This window comes from Bombyx mandarina, chromosome 15 (genome assembly GCF_030267445.1).
Source record: "Bombyx mandarina strain Sakado chromosome 15, ASM3026744v2".
Lineage (NCBI taxonomy): Eukaryota > Metazoa > Arthropoda > Insecta > Lepidoptera > Bombycidae > Bombyx > Bombyx mandarina.
In genome coordinates, this window is record NC_143221.1 from 15,818,388 (window position 1) to 15,844,675 (window position 26,288).

A 26,288-nucleotide genomic window follows, 5' to 3' on the forward strand; every position below is an offset into this window, starting at 1 on the left:
TTGTGTATCAAAATACAGTCCTGACGAACCTTGTGGAACCTGTTTCTCATACGATGTTTAATAACAGGCACTGGGTATTCCAACAATATTCGGCACCAGCTCATAGAGCGAAGAGCACACAAGACTGGCTGGCGGCGCGAGAAATCGACTTCATCCGGCACGAAGACTGGCCCTCCTCCAGTCCAGATTTGAATCCGTTAGATTACAAGATATGGCAACACTTGGAGGAAAAGGCGTGCTCAAAGCCTCATCCCAATTTGGAGTCACTCAAGACATCCTTGATTAAGGTAGCCCCCGATATTGACATGGACCTCGTTCATGCTGCGATAGACGACTGGCCGCGCAGATTGAAGGTCTGCATTCAAAATCACGGAGGTCATTTTGAATAAACTTTAGTATCATAAGAATCTATGTTTTGTTAAGTTCATTTTGGTATATGAATGGTTACATAATGAATAAACTTGTTTCAATTATTTTACATTAAACATGTGACAGAATTTATGACCTGACTAGGTATATACCACCCTTATACTTTTATATTCACAGATTTCGCCCAAACTAAACTTTAGACAAATATTAATAAAGACAAAACAACATTTAATCTATTCTCAATTTGCAGACTATAAGCAATAAGAAAAGTTTGACAATAAACTCAAATAGTGTGCATGCGTGTTTGTGTCAAATACATGGTAGTGTATTTAATGTTTTTTTTTTTATTTAATGTATTTTTAATGCATAATTTAAAAAAATATTATCATTCTGCACTCCTTCTCTATATTCTCTATAAGTGTGGGAATTCATAGTCCTCCGTCCGCGCAATTTTCGTAAAAAGGGATACAAAGTATTTGCTTCACGTATACTTCCCTACTTATCTATTTCAATAATTTCAATTATAGAATTAGGAAGACCAAATCAGGAGCAAGATCGAGCTGTGAAACGGGTGTACGCGGGTGTACCGGCGGGACGCCGCCCCGTAGGTAGGCCCAAGTACCACTGCTGGAAGCTGTGGAAGGAAATTTACGTGAGCTCCAAGTGTCGGACTGGCAAGGTGTTGCGCAGCGCCGGGATGAATGGCAAAGTTTATTGTCGGAGGCCAAGGGGTCAAGGCCACTTCGGGGTCATAGCGCCAGTTCAGTAGTAGTAGTAGTAGTAATAAGAACGAGATTTCACTATAGGGCTGATTGGATATTAAGAGCGTATTTATATTACAACTAGCGACCCGCCCTCGCTTCGCTTCGGAAACATTAAAACACACATGAAACCAAAAAAAAAAAAAATAAAAAAAAAAAAAAAGTAGCCTATGTTCATCAGGGACAATGTCGGCTTCTAATGGTTAAAGAATTTTTCAAATCGGTCCAGTAGTTTCGGAGCCTATTCGAAACAAACAAACAAACAAATCTTTCCTCTTTATAATATTACTAGCGACCCGCCCTCGCTTCGCTTCGGAAACATTAAAACACACATGAAACAAAAAAAAAAAAAAAAAAGTAGCCTATGTTCATCAGGGACAATGTCGGCTTCTAATGGTTAAATAATTTTTCAAATCGGTCCAGTAGTTTCGGAGCCTATTCGAAACAAACAAACAAACAAATCTTTCCTCTTTATAATATTAGTATAGAAAAAATAAGTATTCGAGTCATTTATATTATAAAATAAAACCTGAAATTGACTTTCCCAGATTTGTGTGTTGTTAGGCATATCTGTCGCCAACAGAAAATTAAAAGTTCGTACCTTGGCCAGGGCACAATTTAATGTAATCAACTCCTCGGGGCTCTTTTAGACCTTTATTTGCACTGTTTTAAAATTAAAATAAAAAGTACCTTAACAGCGAAAGTATGGTTAAATTTCACTAAAAATAAAATTGGCGACAAACCGTTTGATAAAACCCTGTGATTTAGAAATTGTGTTTCACAGAACAACAGTGCAAATAGATCATAACGATTTAAAAGCTTATGTAAGTTCTACATCAACATAAGAGATTTTGTTTCTTGAATCATATTAAACAATTTATAATTCGTCGTTAATCTTTTGAAGCAACCACCCCAAGAATTCCATTATTTATTTAGGCAATATACATATCAACTTTGCACACGAGTGTTATGTAACAAACAAAACGTGGCAAGGTAAGTTCTAATTATACGTGTAATATCTCGTTGTGGTTCTATCTTTCACTCCGGACCTTTACACAGTTTAATTTTTTTTTATTTACCCATTTTCAACCATCGGGGTGCTGTTTCTGCAAACTTTCTTTCAAAATATTATCTTTTTAGGTCAGGGTACGAGACAGGACCGGAAGTCACGACGAAGCGTTTGGGAACAAATTTTATTTTTTCTTCAGGTTAAAATTTAGCATACCTACAGCTGACGTTATCAGTATGCTCAAAGTCAACTAGAATTTGAGCTGTAATAGCGCTATCTATTAATAATAATGGAGAGTAATCAATGTGTACCTATCATTAATGAGTAAGTAAAATACTATGACGCTAATCGAATGAAGAACTGTTACTAAGCTGTAATTTTTCATTGATGACATATATTTCTCTTCCCTCTCTTTTATTTTCTCCAACCCGTGTCCACCCAATGCTGAATATCTGCTGCTCTTCACATGCATTCCGTTCCCTTCCCTAGCAATGAGATGGCCCAACGACCTTGACATATATTTAGAATACAGCAAACCCTTGGTTTCTTGTTTATTCTTCTCAGGGGTGAAGCGGCGTTTGGAATCAGTGGTAAAGTCATGCCAATTTAAGAGCTTCTGTAAAGTTCTACTTTAAAGAGTTTCAATCATTTTACACCTTTATTGACCGTAGGACATATTTTGAACCTGCTCGTCATTACCAAAATGTTTGTTTCAGTCGCAGCCATACGTCCCGGTTTGATAAGCCTTCAAACTTTATTATTGAGGCTTAGACCTCAAGTTGAGGTCGGTGCCGGTATTCAATCGTCATGTCCATCATAAGTATATATCAAATACTAAGTTAGTCTAGCGTTGGTCTAACCAAAAGTACTATCATAAAAAAACGTTACAATTTTGAAATTGTAATCTTCACCCGCTTTCCATAACAACATGAACATCATGTTTGTTCCATCGTATTTACATTTTATGTTCGAGTTCTCGAGTATAGAAATTATGTCTGTTAAGAGTACAGTCCTTTTTTGTGCATTTAGAATACTTAATTCTCTCCAATAATGAAAATGTTTTATTAACTAAAATAATTCTTGACATTGACATCAAATAGATTTAAAACGGGACTTCTGGCAGATGTTGAATGTCAGAGTTGATAGATTTTAACAGTAGAATTTATAGCTAACGAAAGTCATCAAAGAAATGTATTTTTGGAACGAAGTTCCTTATGTGACGATGTGGAGGGGTACCCTAACTGGGAAAAAACGTCCGTAACGTAAGATTTTTATTATTTATGTATAGTCTTAGTATGATGGCTATACAGTGTCTAATGTATAGTCTACGTGATGACGGTTATAATTATTATTCATATAAATAAATAGCTGTTTCTTTGTATATTACTATTATATATTCTTTTATAAATCATTGTGAATAAAATAAAGTTGATAACTTTGTAAAGTAATTTTTTTCATTTTTATCAATAAAAAAATCATAATGAAAAATGTATACCCGAATAATTATTTTCTTTATACCTAAAAAAGAACTTAAAATTAATATTTTTATAATAAGGAAGTTCGTTCCTATCCGGTGTCCCATCACCACACATCTTTTTTTTTTTAATGAGTAATTACTGTTGGCCCAGCTGCCTTTCCAGTTTCACCAGGAGAAATCTGCTGTAAAATAAAGCCACACGCACTACACGACTCACACAGCGAAACAACGCAGTGTCTAATACACGCACGCACATATGCACGGTGTCGAGAGCGGTGGTGTGAAAGGGAAGTGGCAGCCTGATAGAGTGACATGCGTTTGCAATCACGGCCCACGGTTCGATTTGCCTGACAAGGCACGCCAATAGATGATTCTATAAACATCTATGTGGATAGGAAAATGAACGAATGATCTTTAAAGCATTCTCGTTTTTGTTGCAGGCGAGATCGCGGTCTATTTAGTGGTGAATGGTTAGCGTCCCTCAACGACGTCAGCACGTCAGCGAATCTGGATGGTTTTTTTTTTTGGCTTAGATGGGTGGACGAGCTCACAGCCCACCTGGTGTTAAGTGGTTACTGGAACCCATAAACATCTACAATGTAAATGCGCCACACACCTTGAGATATAAGTTCTAAGGTCTCAAGTATAGTTACAACGGCTGTCCCACCCTTCAAACCGAAACGCATTACTGCTTCACGGCAGAAATAGGCGGGGCGTTGGTGCCTACCCGTGCGGACTCACAAGAGGTCCTACCATGGATGAACTCCCTCTGAGTAACTTTAAATAATACTAATATAGAAATCTACAGTGGTTTTTATAACTACTGAACCGTGCATCCGATTGACTTGAAACTTGGTATCCATGTAGAAAATACATGTACTTAATGGATAGGCTAATATTTATACGAATGTTGGACTCCCGACACCAGTGCCGGCAGCATTAATAATGAGAATCTTTGTAGGGGTGAGAAATAATAATGTTAATTTTAAATGCCCAGCGAAGCGGACGGGTACAGCTAGTCGGGTATAAGATCAGTTACAATCTGCTCTTCGAACTAAAACGTACCATTTATGTATACACGGCCTAGAGTCTAGATAGACCGAACTTTTCGTAAAGAATCTATACTGATTGATTGAAAACGGTTCGGATGTTACAACTCCCAATTTCCAGTGTCTGCATTATGAAGCTAGTGAAATGAGGTCACGTCGGAGAAGCGAGTTGCGAGTGACATGTGGCTTCACACAAAGTAGTCGTAAATCTAATTATTTAGTAGGTATCGTAACAAGGCTTTAGTTCAAGGTTATGCTCAAATTTTTTTTTCTCTGTTTGATGTAGTGAGATTAAAGAATCTATAGTATATTAATACGTGAAGCAAAAACTTTGTACCCCTTTTTACGAAAATTACGCGGACGGAGGAGTATGAAATTTCTCACACAAATAGAGAATATAGAGAAGGAGTGTACAATGCTAATATATTTTTTTAAATAATGCATAAAAGATACTTTAAATAAATAAAGAAAACATTACACAACTACCATGTATTTGACACACACACATATAAAAATATACTCTTTGTTTACTGTCAATTGGGTAACGTTTGTTACTGTTTAAAGTATGTGGTCGAATTGAAAATAGATTAATATTGTTTGTATTTAATATTATTGATCTATAGTGCAGTTTTGGCGAATACTGTGATTATAGTGGAAAAGAATACAAGCGTTCTCAAGTCGAAAAGTGAATTTTATTCAATTTAATAATATTTTTGACATTTTTTTTTTAACAATTCTTTAAAACTAAACATAAGAAGACCACACAAATGTTTGTGACAGTTTTTATGGAAGCTAAGTTTTAATAATTAGCTACCTGCCAGTTTCTGCACACTCATAAGTTGTGAGGTTGGAATTGAAGGATTAAGCAACATGTCACAGCTGGCTACAATAGAAGCAGCACAAGCTACTCTCGAAGAATGCTTCTCAAGAAGAATGGCTGACCTTGAAGCACAACTCAACAATACTGCCCCTGCAAAGGAAACTATTTCAAAAATTTCTGAAGAATTTAGGACATTCAGAGAGCTAGTTTTCTCAATGCTTCATCTTCTCCGGCAACAAATCAATGAATGTTCCCAAATGGTAGATATTATTGAGACCAGACACAGAAGAAAAGCTATCATCTTTATGGGCATTCCAGAAGTCGAAAAAGAAGACTGTAATAAAATTGTTCTAGATATTACACATAAGCAGTTGGAACTGAAAGGTATTTCTGCTTCAGATATAAATGTATGTCATAGGATCGGCTCACAAAATAAAGATCATCATCGTCCAATCCTGGTAAGGTTTTCCAGTTTAGATACCAAGATAGGTGTGTGGAGGGCTAAATCTAAATTAAAAGGTTCACCCATCTCAGTCAAGGAGTTTTTGACCAAAACCAGGCAGGTGGTTTTTAGCAAAGGTCGGCAGCATTTTGGAATGCATGCTTGCTGGACTCAAGATGCTAAAATCATAATCAAGTTACCCGATGGAAGTAGGCAGAAACTTACTACGATGGACGACTTGAATCACCTAGTTTCCAGATACCCCAAAATTATAAAAGAACCTTCGGCAGCTAAAAGCATTGAGAGCGATACAGTGAAAACAAAGAGCACAACCACAAGGCTTCGAAAGCATTAGTGTATTTGTTATAGTATGTGTGAAAGTGTCTATCCCACTGTACCTACATACATTGTTATTTTTTTAATGTGTTGGTCAGTTATTGTAATGCCATTATTTCGTAACGATCGAAATTTAAATTGCATTTTTCAATTTTATTTTAATTTGTAATTATTATTTTTATTGCTTCTTCCTTCAATTTTTGCCTTACCCACCATACAGTTTGTTTTTAGTTTTCAATCATATGCAAATTAATAATTAATGTAATCACTGATTTGCGGTGCATTGGTTGTGTACTTAGTGTTTTAATTTATAATCATCATTATTGTTATTGTTATTAATATTATATATAAACTACTATTTTTAATAACAACATCATTTTTGTAATAATGCATAGCTAATAGACATGTGTAAGTAATGCGAGTGATATTACTCGGGTAATATTACTCTACGATGTAATGCAACATCACACATTACGCGAAGGAAACAAACATCACACCATCACCCAACATGTTTCTTTCTTTGTCGTGTAATGTTGCTTAATACACGAACGGAACCGAGCGAGCGAGACAGACCGATCGACGCAAAATAAATGAGCAAGCGACACGGAATTATTCCTAGTGATTTGGAACCGTATGTCCCGGCCGCTAGGTACATTTTTATACCTATGGTACGTCTGAATTTTAATATAGGTATTTGTGTTTATATTTTTCATGCGGCCAGCCGGTCTTAATTTTTTATTCGCAACTTTTGTAAAATCGCTAGTCGCTCGTAATTGTTTAGTAATATTTCATATTAATTTTTGTGTTTGATTTGAATTACTTAAGCACTTGTTTGAAGATAGTTTTATTATTTGTTTTAATGCGTGTTTAATAAGTGAAAGAAATAACGGCGTCTAAATGAAAGTACAGTCCTCCTTGGATGCACTTTGAGGATATCGCGCCGAAACAATGCATCTACTGCTCTCGTATATTAACATTATTGTCGAGCTCAATTTGCAGTCTAAGTCGCCATATGAAATCCGTTCATCCCACAATAAATTATATTAAGTAAAAAATAAAATTATTATATTATTAAGTAAGTCAATCTCTGTCAAGTAATATAACAGTGTATTACAATACAAAGTTCATACTTTGTATTGTAATACACTACTGTAATGACACACCCGAATCATTACCTAAGTGATGTGTTGATACACATCACTTAGGTAATGATTCGGGTGTATAGATACAATGTATTCGTCGTCACAGTATCTATTGAACGCACCGAGTAATGTTAAGAGTGATGTGTAATGTTTTCGAGTAATATCACCTGTCTGTAAAAGTGATGTCATATCACATTACATTGAGGAGTGATGTTTTGCGCAAGTCTAATAGCTAAGCACTGACGTCTGATCATGTCGTCAGATTGGCGTCTGACACCTAGTCTGTCAAATTGACATTGATGCAGCTTAGTGAATCACAGAGTAAATATTAATGTAACTTAATTTGCATTCCATTTTACTCAAAGTTCTAAGTTTTCTTTTGTTTTTTTTTTTATTCTAATATTTTCTTGGTTTATTTTGTACATATCATTGTTGTTATAGTTTGTTATAATTTTTTTTTTTTGTTTTGATTTTGTGTGCTGAAAATAATCTGTATTGTTATTTTTATTGTTATTTTTATTATGTATACGGTGTGTATTGGCTGGCGGGTGGTGCAGAGATATCAGCTTTTTGTTTTTTGTTTTTGAACTCATTGCATTTGCTTTAAGTTATCAATAACTTTTATAAAATTTGTTTTCTATATAGGATAATAGTATATATATTTAAATTGTGCATTGTATTTGTATTGCATTGATTAATTTATGAGTAATTCATGTGACGACCTTTATCTTTCTGCCAATGAATCTCTTTCTCCTGTTTCTTCGTTAAATGAGGATAGTTTTTGTTCAGTAACTGGTACTCTTGGTGACTGTGTACGACGATGTTTTAGCAAAAATTCGGGCCTACTAAATTTATGTCACATTAATGCGCAAAGTGTGCCCAGTCATTATAGTGAAATTCTGGAAAGTTTTGATAATACTGACGTTCATGCTGTGCTGATATCCGAGAGCTGGCTAAAGCCTCATCTTCTTTCCACTAGTTATCCTCTTCCTGGTTTCGATTTGATTCGGAATGATCGTGTTGATAGGAGAGGCGGCGGCGTTGCTATCTACCTTCGCAGTGTTTTTTCTTATAAAATCCTCGACTGTTCTCCACCAAACTGTTCAACCTCTGCTGAGTTTCTTTTTTTGGAAGTTTCCGTTAAGGGAGTTAAATTAGTGCTGGGTGTTGTTTATTGTCCTCCCACTGTAGATTACTTCTCCAGTCTCGAACCAATTCTGGAATCCTTAGGCTCAAAATATTCACATCACGTCATTATGGGTGATTTCAACACCGACCTTGCAGTTCATTCACCTCGATCCTGTAAACTCTTGGCTATCGTCGAATCTGCTAATCTTCAAGTCCTGCCTCTACAAGCCACTCATTGGAACAGTGATGGGAATGACACCTGGCTTGATCTAATTCTTACTTCCTCTCCCACCCTTGTATCATCTCATGGTCAATATCCCGCACCTGGCTTCTCTCATCATGACCTCATTTTCCTCTCTTACTCCTTAAGTCCTCCGAAGTCCCAACCTAGGCTTATGAGCATACGTAGTTTCAAACGCTTAAATTTAGATCAGTTGCAAAAGGATGCGTCAGAATTAAAATGGGATGATTTCATGGCCACACCTTCTGTAGATGATAAAGTGCGTATTTTTAATGAAACTATCCTTAACTTGTATGATATCCATGCGCCTGTTAGGAAGGTGAAGATGAAGCGTCCTCCAGCTCCATGGATAACGAGAGGTGTGCGTATGTGTATGCGGCGTAGAGATAGAGCTTTTCGTAAATTCCGGAGGGACCGATGCGATGACAATTGGGCTTCTTATAAAATTGCGAGAAACCGGTGTAACCAGGTGATACGAAATGCTAAACGCCGCTACTTTCTACATAATATATCGTCTTCTTCAGTTGCTAATATCTGGAAGTTCCTCGGAACTCTAGGTATTGGCAAACAACGTCAATACAGCTTTCAGTCGGCAATTGGACTGGATGATATCAATGTGCACTTTACTACAAGTATCCCGTTGGATCACCAGTCTACGCGCCGTACTGTGGAGTTTCTGGAAGGACTATCCCCTCCAAATATCGACCCCTTTAAATTTTCCACGGTATCTATGGGTGAGATCAAAAAGATAATCCTCTCTATAAGATCCAATGCTGTAGGTCACGACGGAGTGAGCCGCCAGATGATAGTGCTGATTCTCGATTGTCTTCTTCCATCGTTACAACATTTAATCAATTCATCTTTGTCCTCTGGTACTTTTCCTGTACAGTGGCGCAAAGCATTTGTGATTCCCTTACCCAAAGTCTCTAATCCGACTCTTCCTACTCATTTCCGTCCCATATCGATTCTCCCTTTTCTGTCCAAGGTGTTGGAGGCCTGTGTACATAGCCAACTGTCCCAGTTTGTTCATAAGTATGGTTTAATAAACTCTCTACAGTCTGGCTTCAGACCAGGCCACAGCACCATCTCCGCTCTCCTCAAAGTGACAGGCGATGTTAGGGCTGGAATGGAGGATACTAAAGTCACATTGTTGGCTTTGGTCGACTTCTCTAATGCCTTTAATACCGTCAGTCACGAAATCCTTTTATCTATCCTGTCCTATCTTATGATTTCGCCTGAGGTGCTGAAATGGTTTACATCATATCTTCGAGGGCGCCAGCAATCGGTCCGCATTGATGAGTCTTCGTCTTCATGGCGTGATCTAGATACTGGTGTCCCTCAAGGCGGAATTCTCTCCCCTTTGCTTTTCTCTCTATTTATCAATCTCATAACTCAGTCCCTTCAGTGTTCGTATCACCTGTACGCTGACGACCTACAGCTGTACTCGCAGGCTACTGTGGACTGTGTGTCTGAAGCGGTTCGCAGAGTGAATGGGGATCTAGAGGCTATATGCGATTGGTCTGGTAGATTTGGTTTGACGGTCAATCCAACCAAATGTCAGGCGATTATTATTGGTAGTCCCCGTTTGTTGGGACGATTAGATTTTAGCTCACTCCCACCCGTAACTTATAATGGAGCAATTATACCTTTGAGCCCATCAGTCAAAAACCTTGGACTGTATATGGATTCTAGACTTGATTGGGCGGTACAGGTGTTGAATGTTAGTCGGAAGGTTACTGGATCTCTGCGTGCCCTTTATCGCTTCAAGAACTTTCTCCCTTTCAAGATAAAGTTGATGCTTGTTCAAGCTTTAATCCTGCCCATAATTGACTATGGCGATGTATGCTATCTTGACCTGAATGCAGACCTTTTGAACAAACTCGACCGCCTTCTCAACAACTGCATTCGTTTCATTTTTAATCTTCGCAAGTATGACCACGTGTCTACTTACCGCTCCGAAATAAATTTTCTTCCTATACGCGAGCGCCGCAATCTACATGCTCTTACTGCGCTTCATTCTATACTAACATGCCCAACTCCTCCCTCCTATCTGACTCAGTACTTTAAATATTTACATTCTTCGCACGATAAGGACTTGCGTTCCTCTAATAATTTACTCCTTCACTGTCCCACGCACAACTCTAGTTTAGTCCGTTCGTCTTTCGTAGTTCAATCTGTTCAACTTTGGAATTCACTTCCTCTTAATGTTAGGATGATCACTGATCGCCTAACTTTCAAAATAAAGGTACGCCAACTTTTTCTGGAGAAACTTAAAAACTTAACAATTTGACTTGCAATGTGTGTTCTGTGCAATATACTATTTTCTTGTACTGTATGTATATGTATATGTGGTTCTATTTCTTTGTTATATTTTTAAGTTGTGTTTAAGTGTGTATATGAATATGTATGTGAATATGTGAGTATATGATAGAGATTATATATAGATATATGTGTAAATTTTATATTATTATCATGATATAAAATTGTGTACGTTGTTTGTGTGATTATATATATATATATATATACCGTGTATGTGTTTATATATTGTATAATGTAGTTTGGTTGTTTCACATTAAGTTATGCACCTACCACAAGATTCTCTACACCACCCTTGGTTGACTGGTAGAGAATGCCTCAGGCATTAAGTCCGCCATTGTACTTATGTGCATTAAGTTGAATAAATAAATAAATAAAAATATATTATCGAATCGAACAGAGCCATAATAATGTTTAAACTTATAATTTTATTTAATTCTAGTCGAATTTCGTCTACTGAGGGGCCACTAGTTATTACATAATCTATCTTCTTCTTGTGCTTTTCCAAACCATATAAAGTCGACGTAGCCTGTACTCTTTCTTATCATGTTGCATAGGTACTCGGCATGAGTTTTAACATCGGCCGCATGCCTCTCCAACTCTCCTTGGGTTATACCTCCAGTAGTATTTCCATTCCAATGTGCCATAGGAAGGGCCTTTTTTGTTCCTTCTTTTGGTATATCTTTTTCTTTATCCGTTTTTGATTACGCGATATGCATTTTATTATTACAAACGTAGAGGTCCCAAACGATGGTCGGACCAAACAGCGGAGGAACTAAAAATACCTGTCAGCGACGCAATCCATCAAGCTACAGAACGGGATCGATGGAGACAGCTAGTTGATGGAATCAAACGGAGTCACGATCCTCAGCAATGAGGGACCGATTGAAGGGAGACCACAAACATTTACACTTAAATTTAAATTGTAAAATACCAAAAGATAAAAAATGCCAAATTTATTGCATTATTTTTTAATCTATCCAACTTTGTTACAATATAACCTAGACTGCCGAAGGGATTGGCGTCACACATCAAATCCTAACGGATCAGGGTCTACAGATCGACGGTATATAAGCCAAATGTATTATTGTTTGACATTCAAGTAGCTACAATGTATTGCTAATAGTACACCACAATATTCCTGTTATATACCAGCCCACTGAGTTTCTCGCCGGATCTTCTCAGTGGGTCGCGTTTCCGATCCGGTGGTAGATTCTGCGAAGCACGGCTCTTGCTAGGGTTCGTGTTAGCAACATCGTCAGGTTTGAGCCCCGTGAGAGCTCACTAGCCCGGTGACGCTGACATGGTCTCTCCAGACCATCAGCATAGGTATAAAAAAATCCTGCAAAATCTTTGTCTTTTCCAGAATTTCTGTAAATCAAACGGTTGTCTGTAAGACCGCCTATTGTACAAATGTATTTGCTTCTTGACTATTTTTGAGTGTAAATTGTGTTTTGGTGTGTAATAAAGTGTATCCTCTCTCTCTCTCTCTTTAAGTGGATCGTTACTTCAGCGAGATACATAAGAAAAACATAAACCTAGCTACGGGATGCGGGCCAAACAGTAACTTGCGAAATAAATCTTACGCGTTTCCATCGTTTCATATTGGAGTATAACATATTATGAAGCCCTTTTTATTTTCTTTACCTGAAACGCAAATATCATAAGAATGAGGTAATAAATATTTTTCAATAGAATATGAGTGGAATTCTCCGATCAGGTTGTGGGAGGCTTAAACGACGAAAGGAAAGATCTTCCACCGAGCGGGTGATATTGCTCGGTAGACCGACGGTCCGAATGTTGTTGTTCGGAACTTGTTTATATGCAAACTTATCTTGAAAAGGTTGTAAGCGAGATTCAGGCATCTGTCAAATGTCCTGTATTGTATGATGTCTACCCGCCACAAGATACACAAAAGGTAAGCCGAATGCAAAGCCAACTGTAAAGTATCAACGCTATTTCAAAAACAAATGAAAAACAATATTGCGAGGTTTTTTTATACTTCAGAAAACTGAGCTACAATTAATGTTTTGAATAGTAGACCTTGATTTCGAAATATTTATTCACGTTCGAAATATATTCAATATTTTTTAATGATAACATCAAAACTGAGTCATGAAATCGTTGCGGTCTAAAGGATAATAGATCAGGCAGCCAGGTACATTTTTTTCTAATGAAATACGTACCTAACATATGTTTACGATTGTCTTCCACGGTGAAGGAATAACACCGTGTAATAAAAATCAAATCCGCATAATTATAATTTGCGTAATTACTGGTGGTAGGACCTCTTCTGAGACCGCACGGGTAGGTATCACCATCCTGGTTATTTCTGCCGTGAAGCAGTAATGCGTTTCGGTTTTTGCCGAAGTACTGTTAAAACGGAGATCTTAGAACTCATATCTCAAGTTGGGTGGCGGCATTTACGTTGCAGATGTCTATGGGCTGCGACAACTACTTAACATCACGTGGGCCGTGAGCTGGTCCTCCCACCGAAGGAAAAAAAAAAGATATGTGGTGTCGTGGGACACCGGATAGGAACGAAGTTCCTTACTGTAAAAATATTAATTTTAAGTTCTATTCAAGGTATAAAGAAAATATAAAAAATCTTACGTTATGGACGTTTTTTCCCGGTTAGGGTACCCCTCTGCATCGTCCCATAAGGAACTTCGTTCCAAAAACCGTTACATGATGTGTGTTCAACTAAACAGCAAGCTACACCAAGCCTCAATTAGCCGACGACAATTTCTGCTTGCTATAGAAATTAAAACAAAGTCCATCGCTTGCTCGTTGCCAACGATTAAAAAGGCTCACTGGATCGAATTTAATTTTTATTAGGGTCTCAGTATACTGGTGGTGTGATCGCGATGGTTAAGGGCAACCGTTATTCCGTGCACGTAGCGCGTAGGCGGAAGGTCGCGTTATTTGGCCTTGGCATTGGAAGGAGTGTGTCACAACCTTGCAGCGTGACCGAGCCAGGAAGGGTTGTGGTGTAAGTCAAACGAGTGTAGCGATTTTGTTCGGGCGTGCCTTAATTACAGGTAACCGTTCTGTAACACGATATTTTATAACACGATTCCACTGTAACACGAAAAACAAAGTCCCCAAACTCCTCTTATAGCAAGGTACTTCTACAAAAAGATAACGAGATTTTTGTTGAAAATTATTTAGAAAATTATTATACATTAACCATACTATGTTCACATAATATATGGGAATAACCTAAATTAAAAAAACTACAGAGGTGTCAAGGGACACCCGGATGGAACGAAGTTCCTTTCGATTAATTAGCGAAGGAATTGTAATTTTTTTTTTAAGTTATAATAATAAATTACGGCATTATGAAGAAGAAAAAAACAATACTATGAACTAAATTACTATTGTTGAAACGCTATCTCGAGAAACTGTACTCATTACGCGGACCAATCGGATACGAGCAATGTCACGCGATAAGCGCCTACACGTTGATTGGTCAGAATGACGCATCTAAAAAGTGTCGTGACAACTTTTCGTAAGAATTTTTTCCGTCTAGCCCCCTTTCACAACGCGCGATAAGGAACTTCGTTCCAAAAAAAATTATAATATATGTTGCGTGATTGCCTGATGATATGGCGTCTTATGAGCCATGTCAGCCAGGGATATGTACCACCATCATGTCTATTCCTACCGTGAAAAAGTAACGGGTTTCGGTTTGAACGGTGGGGCATCTGTGTGCTTAGTGCGAGTTTTTTTTAACGTTCTCGATAGAGTAAAAGTTAACAAAATTTTGTATGCAATTGGAAATTGCGGCAAACGTACGCAAACGTTCCAACTCCATACAAATATGAGAAACAATTCTGGAATATAATTTTACAAGGCGTTCCTGATTCCGCGGACGTAGATAAATTTTTCTGAAGGGTCGCTTCCTTTCCCTACTTACCACAAACGACGTATTCCACGCTTATTTTAACAACAAATAAAGCATCCGGACCCTTGATTCTATAGCCGAAATTCACAATAATATTATCCCTTCTTCAATTCTCGCGGGATTCGAACGTCACAACCTAACCTTGTTTTGCGGAGTTCCGAAATACGATATCGCTGTAAAACCATTACGATACGTTTATTTTTATTTTTTGTTTATTGCTTAGATGGTTGGACGAGCTCACGGCCCACCTGGTATTAAATGGTTACCGGAGCCCATAGACATTTACAACGTAAATTCCGCCTCTCACCTCGAGACATGAGTTCTAAGTTCTCACTTTTAAGAGTACAACGGCTACCCCGCCTTTTAAACCGAAACGCATTACTGCTTCACGGCAGAAATAGGCAGGGTGGTGGTAGCTACCCGCGCGGCCTCACAATACGCCCTACCACCAGTAATGACACAAATTGCGTAAGCGGAAAATAATGCGTATTCCACTGTATTGTTCTGATTAACAGCAGACTTCACAGCTCATGAGTGCGATGCTTAATTGTTCTTACTGTGTTGATAAAGATTTGGGCAACAATTATTCCAATCTTACTAATTTTCTCATTTTCCCCCTATCCTTTACCCTGATCGCATGTGTTTCAGCGCACTATTACCGTGCATCACATTATTTAGAACAGGAATTCCCAAACAAATTTTGGGCAAGAGACCCCATTTCCAAAATAAACTGACAGACACCTCAGACCCCAAAAGCTAAATTGCTTTAGAATTCGTATTTCAACTTTTTTTACGTATTGATACAATATACTTGATAATTTAAAAGGTTTTCGATTGGTTAAGTCATCTTCAAAACTTTACAATTTTTTTTTAATATAGGAATTTGGCTCCGACGCCTTTGGCATTGATTTTCCCAATGTCACAGTATGCACAAAAATGACAGGTGATTAGAGGAAAAAAAAATACTAAATACAAATAAATTTGATCAGTTTTTCCATACGCGAATCTGTGATTTTAAGAAAAGCACAAACAAATATATTTTAGACTAACTACTTTAAAGATAAATATTATTAGCAGATAAAAAATTACATAGAATATTTACATGTTTAGAATAGACTAAAATTAATAAAGATTTAATATTAATAGGCCGGGGGATGTCAACTTTACAAAATATACATAAAATTCAATAGATATCAATATATAACTGTGTATTATTATTAATTACCCTTGATACAAATTACTTAGAAATACTTAAGTAGGTAATTATTAAAAAAAACATTAAAATAGCAAAGTAAACATATAAATAATAATATTCTATATTAAATTCTGATTATAGGCCTCCCCCAAGCCGCGTTCCGAAGATCGGTCCTGCGCTGCTCTGCCCCTGGTATTGCTGAAGTCCACGGGCGACGGTAACCACTCACTATCAGGTGGGCCGTACGCTCGTTTGCCTACCCAGATAAAAAAGAAAAAAAAAACTCAATAGGTCATCGGTCCATTAGGGAAGGGCTATGTCCTGCAGTGGACGTCTCTGGGCTGACAAAATAGAAAAAAAAAAAAAAATGTCATCGGAACTTATAGTTAAAGACGACGTAAGTATCACTTGAAATCTTGAGACATAAGATTCAATTTTCAGTAATAGGAATAAGAAAAGGCAATAGGAAAGTGAATAGATAGATATCGTCCGTGATGAGATAAACATCGTATCTTGTTCCAAATCAATGACACCGGAAAGCTTTTTTGACCTTTAAAAATAACCTATTGCGGTACGAAAGCCTGTGATCGTACACGCGTGTTCTAAGTCAAAAAGTAATTTAAAAACATCAGAAATCTTGTTAGCTTTCACCGAAGCTCGGTCCGCAAACTTGGAATATTGCTTATCGAAAATTCAGGGCCCCGAGTAAACATGAGAAAACCACGTCCACGCAAACATACATCGATGGAGAGTGGCGCGGACTTAGGGTGTGTTTAGGGCAAATTTGGCGATTAATATATATATTTTTTCTTTTTTTTTGCAGACAATGGAGGCAGGCAAGCGCGCAGCCCATCTCATTTTGAGTGACAGCCTAATGCCAGGGACATAGTCGGCCCGATCTCTGCCACAAAGGGCTTTTTTACGAGTCTCGTTAAAACGAGGACAACTTTCTTTCAGCGTACATTTCAATTTGCACAGATGAACCAAAATGTCTGTTCTTATTTTTTTTTTTATTTTTTATTGCTTAGATGTGTGGACGAGCTTACAGCCCACCTGGTGTTAAGTGGTTACTGGAGCCCATAGACATTTACAACGTAAATGCGCCACACACCTTGAGATATAGTTCTAAGGTCTCAGTATAGTCACAACGGCTTCCCCACCCTTCAAACCGAAACGCATTACTGCTTCACGGCAGAAATAGGCGGGGCGGTGGTACCTACCCGTGCGGACTCACAAGAGGTCCTACCGCCAGTAATTACGCAAATTATAATTTTGCGGGTTTGATTTTTATTGCACGATGTTATTCCTTCACCGTGGAAGTCAATCGTGAACATTTGTTGAGTACGTATTTCATTAGAAAAATTGGTACCCGCCAGCGAGATTCGAACACCAGTGCATCGCTCGATACGAATGCACCGGACGTCTTATCCTTTAGGCCACGACGACTTATTTAGCTTCATATCCAAACTTGTCTACCTACAGTATAATTTTAACGGATTACGAATGTTTCCCTCAATACTCCTAAAATTAACTGTACAAAATTCCCTGACTACCTCACTGTACAAACCGATGTTTGTACTAAGCGAGTGTGGCCATACATACACATATTGGCGTTCTTTCCTTCATAGTTTGCGCTCAGATTTCACGAATAAGGCCGAAAACGATACGGAATTTACCTGTAAAGGAATGGACATAGTAAATTTGAACGATTTGTTTATATGCTTTCGCGCCAAGGTAATCGATTTTGTTTCTTGATATGTTTGGGGCGAGTCCGTATATTTTGCGACTTTGTCTCGATTATATAATAATACTAGCCGTACTCACCCGCTTCGCTGCGCATTTAAAATTAGCATTATTATTTATTGTCATTATTATTAGAAAACTAGCGACCCACCCTCGCTTCGCTTCGGAAACATTAAAACACACATGAAACCAAAAAAATAAAATAAAAAAAATAAAAAAAAAGGTAGCCTATGTTCATCAGGGACAATGTCGGCTTCTAATGGAAAAATAATTTTTCAAATCGGTCCAGTAGTTTCGGAGCCTATTCGAAACAAACAAACAAACAAATCTTTCCTCTTTATAATATTAGTATAGATTAGTATCCGAGCTTGAAACCAATAGAGCATTCCCCTTACTCGTGGAACCAAATCGCTCACAGGTCACTTAAGTAATCCATCCAAATTTAATTTCATCATATCTTGTCAATTGTCCCGTCTCGTATTGATTGCGCAGAAGAAGCGCTCTGAAAACCCACCGATTTCCATATAACAATAAGCTATAATATGTCATATTTTGTACGAACCTTTAAATGATAGTGGGTGGTAAGTAATTAACAATTTACAAATTATTTTCAGGTGGTGCTAAGTGGTTGAATTAGAAATTATTTTCATTTATTTCCTAAGCCTATCATACTGATGGTTATGGTTACTTTTACTCATCGAAGACAGATAAAAGCGCTCACGATTTGTCTATATTTAAACGATTTATCGAATCGACATCTCGTCGAGAATGCTGTAGCTGAGATCAGGGCTCGAGTGATATCAAGTGATCGCTACAACTCTTGAATATTACAAAGGAAATGCGTCATCCAACTTCATACTTGAGATCGAAATCTGTATTGTTACAAATAACGTAGAAGCCTTTGAATCCAGATGAAAGACGCGGTATAATGAAGATGGCTGGTGACAAAGGCAAGTGTAATTCTATTTAATTTTTATTTTTTATTGCTTAGATGGGTGGACGAGCTCACAGCCCACCTGGTGTTAAGTGGTTACTGGAGCCCATAGACATCTACCACGTAAATGCGCCACTCACCTTGAGATATAAGTTCTAAGGTCTCAGTATAGTTACAACGGCTGCCCCACCCTTCAAACCGAAACGCATTACTGCTTCACGACAGAAATAGGCAGGGTGGTGGTACCTACCCGCGTGGACTCACAAGAGTTACTACCACCAGTAAAAACAGCAAAATAGCAGTACAAGAGGTACAGTTTTTATTTCCAGTTAGCGCACTGACGATGATGGTTACGCCGTAAGTCCTAAATTCGGATCTGTCTGAAGTGGACATATGAAGTATCTAAATTTTTAAATACCTACCTCTTAAAATTTCACGCTGTTCACGCCGTTTGTCAATTTAATATAGTCATTGTAAGAGTAAATTGTGACTCTTACATTGACAATTTTAAATTCACAAACGGTCTCTATCGATCTATTAATTTGACAGTATTATGCGCTTAGTGCATGATGCCATCCACGCAACCGGTTGAAGTTGGCGGGAGCGCAAGGAGTGAAGTTGTGTGATTTGTTTTATTTTGTCTATTTAGTATTTCTTCGGGTTTAAATGTGTAATAATGGTAGTTTATTAACTGTTTAATATCTGTGAAAGTGCACAAATGTGGGAAAATGAAACAAAGTCGCTGGACGTAACTTTTCGGGATCCTTCAAAAAGCGAACTGAAAAAATCTTAGTAAATGACCACCATTTTACTGAGATTATATTTCATCCCATCATCTTATTTTCTATCATTTAATTTCATCCCAGTTGATTAATGTCTCAAATTAATCATCTTCATTTCATTTCACTCCTTATCATCATTTTTCATAAAAATATGAATATAAATTAAAATAAGACATGACTTAAAGGTCTCAGTTACCAGGTCATAAAATCCCTTAAAAAAAGATTAAATATGATTTGTCTTTATTAATATTGGTCTAAAGTGTAGGTAGTCTTGGCGAAATCTGTGATTATAGAGGTTTAATAGTCTTTGACAATAAAATCATTACAATGTACAAATTTATACTTTCAATTAATTATAGTCGAATTTCGACTACCCGTAGACTACTAGTAATTTATTAATATGGGAAAGGAAACGAACAGCCACATCCATATTATAAATTCGTTGAAACGTTCCACAGTTTTATTGTGAGCGAAGCAAATATTAAACATCCGCTTAAAGGTCGACGTAAACGGATTTCCTTGCACGTCGATTATTTTTATACGTATTTTTAAACCGTTCGAGTTTTTATACATTACCGGTGTAAGTGAATCGGTTTTGTCGGTGAGACTGCTTTATCACTGGACTTCTTACTGGTGGTGCTTTTTAACTGGACTATTTACTGGTGTTAGGACCTCTTGTGAGTCCGCGCGGGTGGGTACCACCACCCTGCCTATTTCTGCATTTCAGTTTGAAGGGTGGGGCAGCCGTTGTAACTATACTTGAGACCTTAGAACTTGTATCTCAAGGTGGGTGGCGCATTTACGTTGTGGATGTCTATGGGCTCCAGTAACCACTTAACACCAGGTGGGCTGTGAGCTCGTCCACCCATCTAAGCAATAAAAAAAAAGCTTCAAAAAAATAGATAATGTTCTTAATATGACTGTTAATTTTTTATGTGTCATCAAAACTTTTTTCTAGATGAACCGATTCTGATGATTCTTTTATTTGAAATCTGCTTCTCACGTAGTCCTATTTATCAAGATATGACCGATAGCTTTTGGGTTATCCTTATACGAGTACTGCATATTTAATTTTTAATACATTGATGATATTCTCACTTCATTACATGTCGATGTAAATTATATAAAAATAAACTATATACGGTGGGTTGCAAAGAGTATCGTAGTATTGCGAGGCTGTGCCATTTTAATATGGTTGTGGCGGTTTTATTGGTGGTAGGACCTCTTGTGAGTCCGCGCGGGTAGGTACTACCACCCTGCCTATTTCTGCCGTGAAGCAGCAATGCGTTTCGGTCTGAAGGGTAGGGCAGCCGTTGTAACTATACTGAGATCTTAGAACTTATATCTCAAGGTGGGTGGCGCATTTCCGTTGTAGATGTCTATGGGCTCCAGTAACCACTTAACACCTGGTGGGCTGTGAGGTAGTCCATCCATCTAATCATTAAAAAAAAAAAATCATACAACGTAAGATATTTGACCGATGCCCGAATCTCGCTAACAACATTTTCAAAATAGGCTTGCATATATACAAGTTCCCGGACCGTCGGTCTACCGAGCAATATCACCCGCTCGGTGGAAGATCTTGCCTTCGTCGTAAATCTTCACATGATGCTCTGATGAAGATCTTCGACAGGTACCACAGAACTCTTTTATAAATGGCATTAAATCGGATGTGATCGCTACTATCACATGCATATGTATTGCTTACACAATCTAAAAATCATTTGCGATTCAATCTTATACCTTTAAACGAGTAATTCTTGTTTATTAATATATATATAAATATATAATCTGAATCTCGGAAATGGCTCCAACGATTTTCATAAAATTTAGTATACAGGGGATTTCGGGGGCGATAAATCAATCTAGCTACGATTTATTTTCAGAAAATGTTGTTTTATTCGTGTTTTCAATAATCAACTCTTCCCGACATCTATTGGCGAATAATAATACTATTTTTCTTAATCGAGGGCAACTAACCGCGTTAAAGACACAACAAGATGGCGCAACAACAAAAAAAACCATCGTCTATTCATCGTCTATTTAATTGATATGAAACTAAAAAACTCAACAAGAAATAGTTATGTGTTGAAGTAGTTTTTTGTTGTAATATTTATATTATTTTTCTGAAGCCAGAATCGACAGATGATTCACGGCAATCTGATTAACATGTTGATATGTTGATTGTGTAATAAGTGCCATTACCAAAACTCATAAGGATAAGAGAGAAGGGGTTGTGAATTAAAGACTTGGCTATAGATGGATGATGGCGCAGTATTAACAAGAGCTTGAGGAGACCAAGGTCATCTTCTGATTAAAAGCTGGTCAGATTAAATATCATTAAGATACCAAACACTAAGCATTGTAACATCACTATAACCACTTAAACACTTAACCCGGTGGGCGTTATGGCTCAAATGTTTACGATCTTAATGGCAAAAAATACGTACATTCATTTTGTATAAAAAATACGGATTAATGAAAATTCAGTTATAATATTAAGTTCGTAATTGTGATACACAAAGGACCAACTCCTAAGTAGCGACTTTATATAAAAATGCGAACAGAGAAATTCTCTTTGACAATAAATAACTTTAACAAAGTGTTTACGGACGGAAAATATGTAGCTTACTGAAAGGAATTTTTGTGCGGTTTTTTTACTTTTATTTTAAATTTTTTATCGTCGAAGCATAAATATTTCAAGGGGAAGCAGGAGGAACCAGCCCACTGAATTTCTCGCCGGATCTTTTCAGCGGGTCGCGTTTCCGATCCGGTGGTAGATTCTGCGAAGCACTGCTCTTGCTAGAGCCAGTGTTAGCATCACTCCGGTTTGAGCCCCGTGAGCTCACCTACACACGCTAGGGTAAGCTGAAATAGCCTCTCAAGGCTATCAGCATAGGTAGGGAAAAAAAAGCAGGAACGGTGATACAGGACGGAAAGGTATTTCTACCGTGGCACTATACGACGCTGTATAAATCTGGAATTACCCGACCTGTGCGAATCTAAAAACAAAAATATTTCAAAATGTGGTCCCGAAGTGGCCGTTCGAGCCTCTCATAAATTTACATAATACCCGAGTTCGGGCTTCAGACGGGTACACATTGGGTAAATAAACATTTCAATTCTTAAAAAATCGTTTTAGGAGATTTTCGTTTTTTTGTCACATATTTCTTGCTGCTAAACTTTTAACTGTGCAAACCTTCAGTTAACAGGATTTCGATTTTACTGGCTTCAGATGAGCATATCAGAAACCATTGACCCAACAATGTAAAAGCCGTCGCTAATGTTTGAAATGTGGACCGTAATTTTCATTACAAATATACCACGATCCTAACTATACTAGGATTTCTTGGTTCAATAAAAACCGGACGTACGACACATGAACAAGTACATTCAGGTCCTGAACCTAAAATGATCTAAGGCAAAGTTTCTGACTGGAGCCAGGGATAGAACTACACGCTACAGTGGTCGACAACTAGAAACTACACGACGATCAAATACAAATATCACGAATAAAAATACAACAGGCATTTATAGTGAAAGATAAAGGTATACCCTTGCATTAGACGCCTTCAGCTCTAACACTAGGAGCAGACTTAGGGACCCCGGTAACCGTACTTGTCGAACTCGGAAAAGAGTTTGACGTGCAACCTAACCTAAACATCAGGCCTAAAATTCCTAAATATCAGCTCAAATTCCACCTCTCCTGGTTGAGCCTTTGCTCGCCCACCTGCCCTGGTGAAACCGGAGAGGCCTCCGGGCCACCACTAATAGCTCAAATATAAAAAAAAAGATATACAAAGGAAATCTTTTCACTCGTATACGAGCGCTGTTCTTAGGTATGCCTTTGGCGTATCGACATACCCCAATAGATGTTACAATTAACTGTGGTGACATTTAAAGTATTATGCGGGTGGATACTGTGAGTAATTCTCCTTAAATATGATATCCATACTTAATATTATTATTATTATAATAATTGCATTTTGTTTCTTACGCTTTGGCGTCTTTACTAGGCAACCGGTGATGATGAAATTTTTTCATAAATATTGTTCGTGTACAGAAAAGAACAAGATATAGTTTTCGTGGAGCAATAACAGGCCTTAAACAAAGGCTTTAAAGATTGTTTTATAATGAAAACACGTGTACAATGAAACATACTGGAATGCGTAATTGTTTAAACAGAACCATGTCACCAACCGGTCCGAGTTCACAACAGATCATAACAGACCATGACCAAGAGATCATAAGTCAAGATCCTTATTAGTACAAGTTCTTCTATAGTTATTTATCAAAGCGAATATTCCTATATAGTTAATATAAGCGCGCAAATATAGCATGTATACTTACATAATTGCCTAGCTTTTCATAAATTAGTGCCTGTGTGACATTCAAAGAACCAAAGGTGTACTTTTAGATCAAATCATGACTTGAAAGGCGTAATAGCACCAAATTCCATTTCCAAAAATCTATGGTGTAGGTACTTTTTAAACCAAAGGATGACATGAAAGAGAATTTGGTGCTATAAACGAAATTCTCTTTTCAAAAAAAATAATTTCCATTAGACCTAAATTCAAGTCTTAATGTTTCGGTTTTGTTATAAGCGCCAACCTATGCTAAGTACTTGTCGTAACATAGCAATTTTTTTCCTTCGTTCCACCACATTGCGGGGTATTATAGGTGACATTATAATAATCTCGTCATTTATCAAGCGACCCTGGCTTACATTTGGATGGTTCGTGTTAAATCGCGAGAGCTTCGGTCTGGCTTAGACGCGAATTCCGGGATGCGACATTAAACAGGAACTTTGCACTAATTTGTTCTGTATTTTTTTTAACAAACTAGCTTTTTGCTACATCATCATCATCATCTTAGTCCTTACAGCCCAGGATGGGCCTTAGCCTGGTCAAGTATGTCTCTCCAGACTGCTCTGTTCAGGGCTTTCCCCTGCCAGTTCCTGACACCGATAGCTTTAGCGCTCTACGCCATCCAACCATCGGAGCTTTTTGCTTCTCTCTACGCATCACAGGTCCATACCACGCTAACCGCCCACTCTTTAATAAGTTAATTACTGCCTTACTTAGGAAAATAAGTCACATTTTCCATGCCGTACTTAGGAAAATATGACTGGCTAATTTATTTATTTTGCTATGTAATCTGCAGTGAGCATCAGTATCAGCTGAGCATCTGAGCCATAAATAAAAAAGCTATAACCAGATGCGCTTTGAGATGTGAGAGCAGCTTTCATCATTAGGTCATTTTATTTTAGTCACTCATTACACCTTCGTATACAGCACATAACAATAGAGTTAAGAATAAATATGTAATCAAGACTCTCCTTAGGAAGAAGATATTGTTTGGATGGATAACTTAAAGGAATATATAATAGCCGAAGCTAGATTTGACAATGGCCGCGTATCAGTGTAGGATAATGTGATTAGAAAAGTGTCTCTGTGAAAGGTCTTCATTGTTTCATTGCTTTCAGTAAACATTGACTACCACAAAATTGTACACAAAGGTGTAAAAAATAAAGTGATCTAAATAATTTTCATCCCTTTGTTGTTTCGCTGTACCAAGCTTACTACTTTAAGGTAGACAGTTTTCCAAACATTTCAATAACAAACTTGAAGTAAAGTAATTAAACTGCGGACGCACTCCTAAACTTCGAACAGTGACGCTTAAATTGATTTATTAGAACGAAATCCTCAACTACGAACCTACTTATCAAGTGCTAAGTGTATGGCCAGTAGACGAGCACGAGCTATCTATATAATATGATGATATCAACCGTTATTGTACATCGGTAACATGATTTTCTAAAAAGTCTGGTTTTTTTTTACTCATACTGACACTGATATTCAAGGTTCGTTTGGCTTTAAGTAGACACCATTATTGTCACAACTACGAACCGACCCATCTTAAGGCGCGAGGAAGAATGAGATCTCAATGTAGGGTGTAGGTCCGGTTTGTTTTACTCTTACTAAGCCGGAACCGCTTTGAGGCACAAACGTGGTACCTACTAGTGTGAGTTCACGACAGACTATGGACCGATGATAGAAGTACACAAAGCCAGATAGATTAAATGTAACCTTCTTAAAATTTTAAAGCGTGTATAAATTTCCGTTATCATCTCAGCTAGTTTAGTGGCCCATGGTCACGGTCATGACGAGCGAAATAAATTGGCGAGTTTCGAACCGATGTTTGACTGGTACCTATTTCTTTTCGTAAAGAAAAAATGCCTTTCATCCGGAAATTGGTTATTGGGTATATAGGAGAGCGGGCCGGCTTTAGTTAGTTTATAGCCCACTGAGTTTCTCGCCGGATCTTCTCAGTGGGTCGCGTTTCCGATCCGGTGGTAGATTCTGCGAAGCACGGCTCTTGCTAGAGTTCGTGTTAGCAACGTCCTTAGGTTTGAGCTTCGTAAGCTCACCTACTAGTTAAGGTTCCGCTGAAATAGCCTCTCAAGGCTATCAGCTTAGCTAGGACGAAAAAAGTTAGTTTATAAATTGTGTGACGTCATCAATACTCAATCTACCCGATGATTTGCAAGCGAAGTAAATTGTCCCTTAGAAATAAGGTGACACTCTACAAAGCATGCGTACGTCCGGTCATGCAAGTGTAGTTAGTTTTCGCTCAA

At 37.7% G+C, this 26,288-nt stretch overlaps 1 protein-coding gene and 1 long non-coding RNA gene across 4 annotated transcripts in view; both read right to left on the minus strand.

Annotated features, from left to right (window-relative positions):
• Positions 1-26,288, minus strand: part of LOC114250295 (diacylglycerol kinase eta) — a 184,719-nt gene that overhangs the window by 71,037 nt on the left and 87,394 nt on the right. The window lies entirely within an intron of this gene.
• Positions 5,336-6,656, minus strand: LOC149501547 (uncharacterized). Its single transcript, XR_016324219.1, has 2 exons — positions 6,153-6,656; positions 5,336-5,635 (listed from the first exon to the last, which is right to left on the minus strand). It is a non-coding gene; the product is annotated as an uncharacterized LOC149501547 (long non-coding RNA).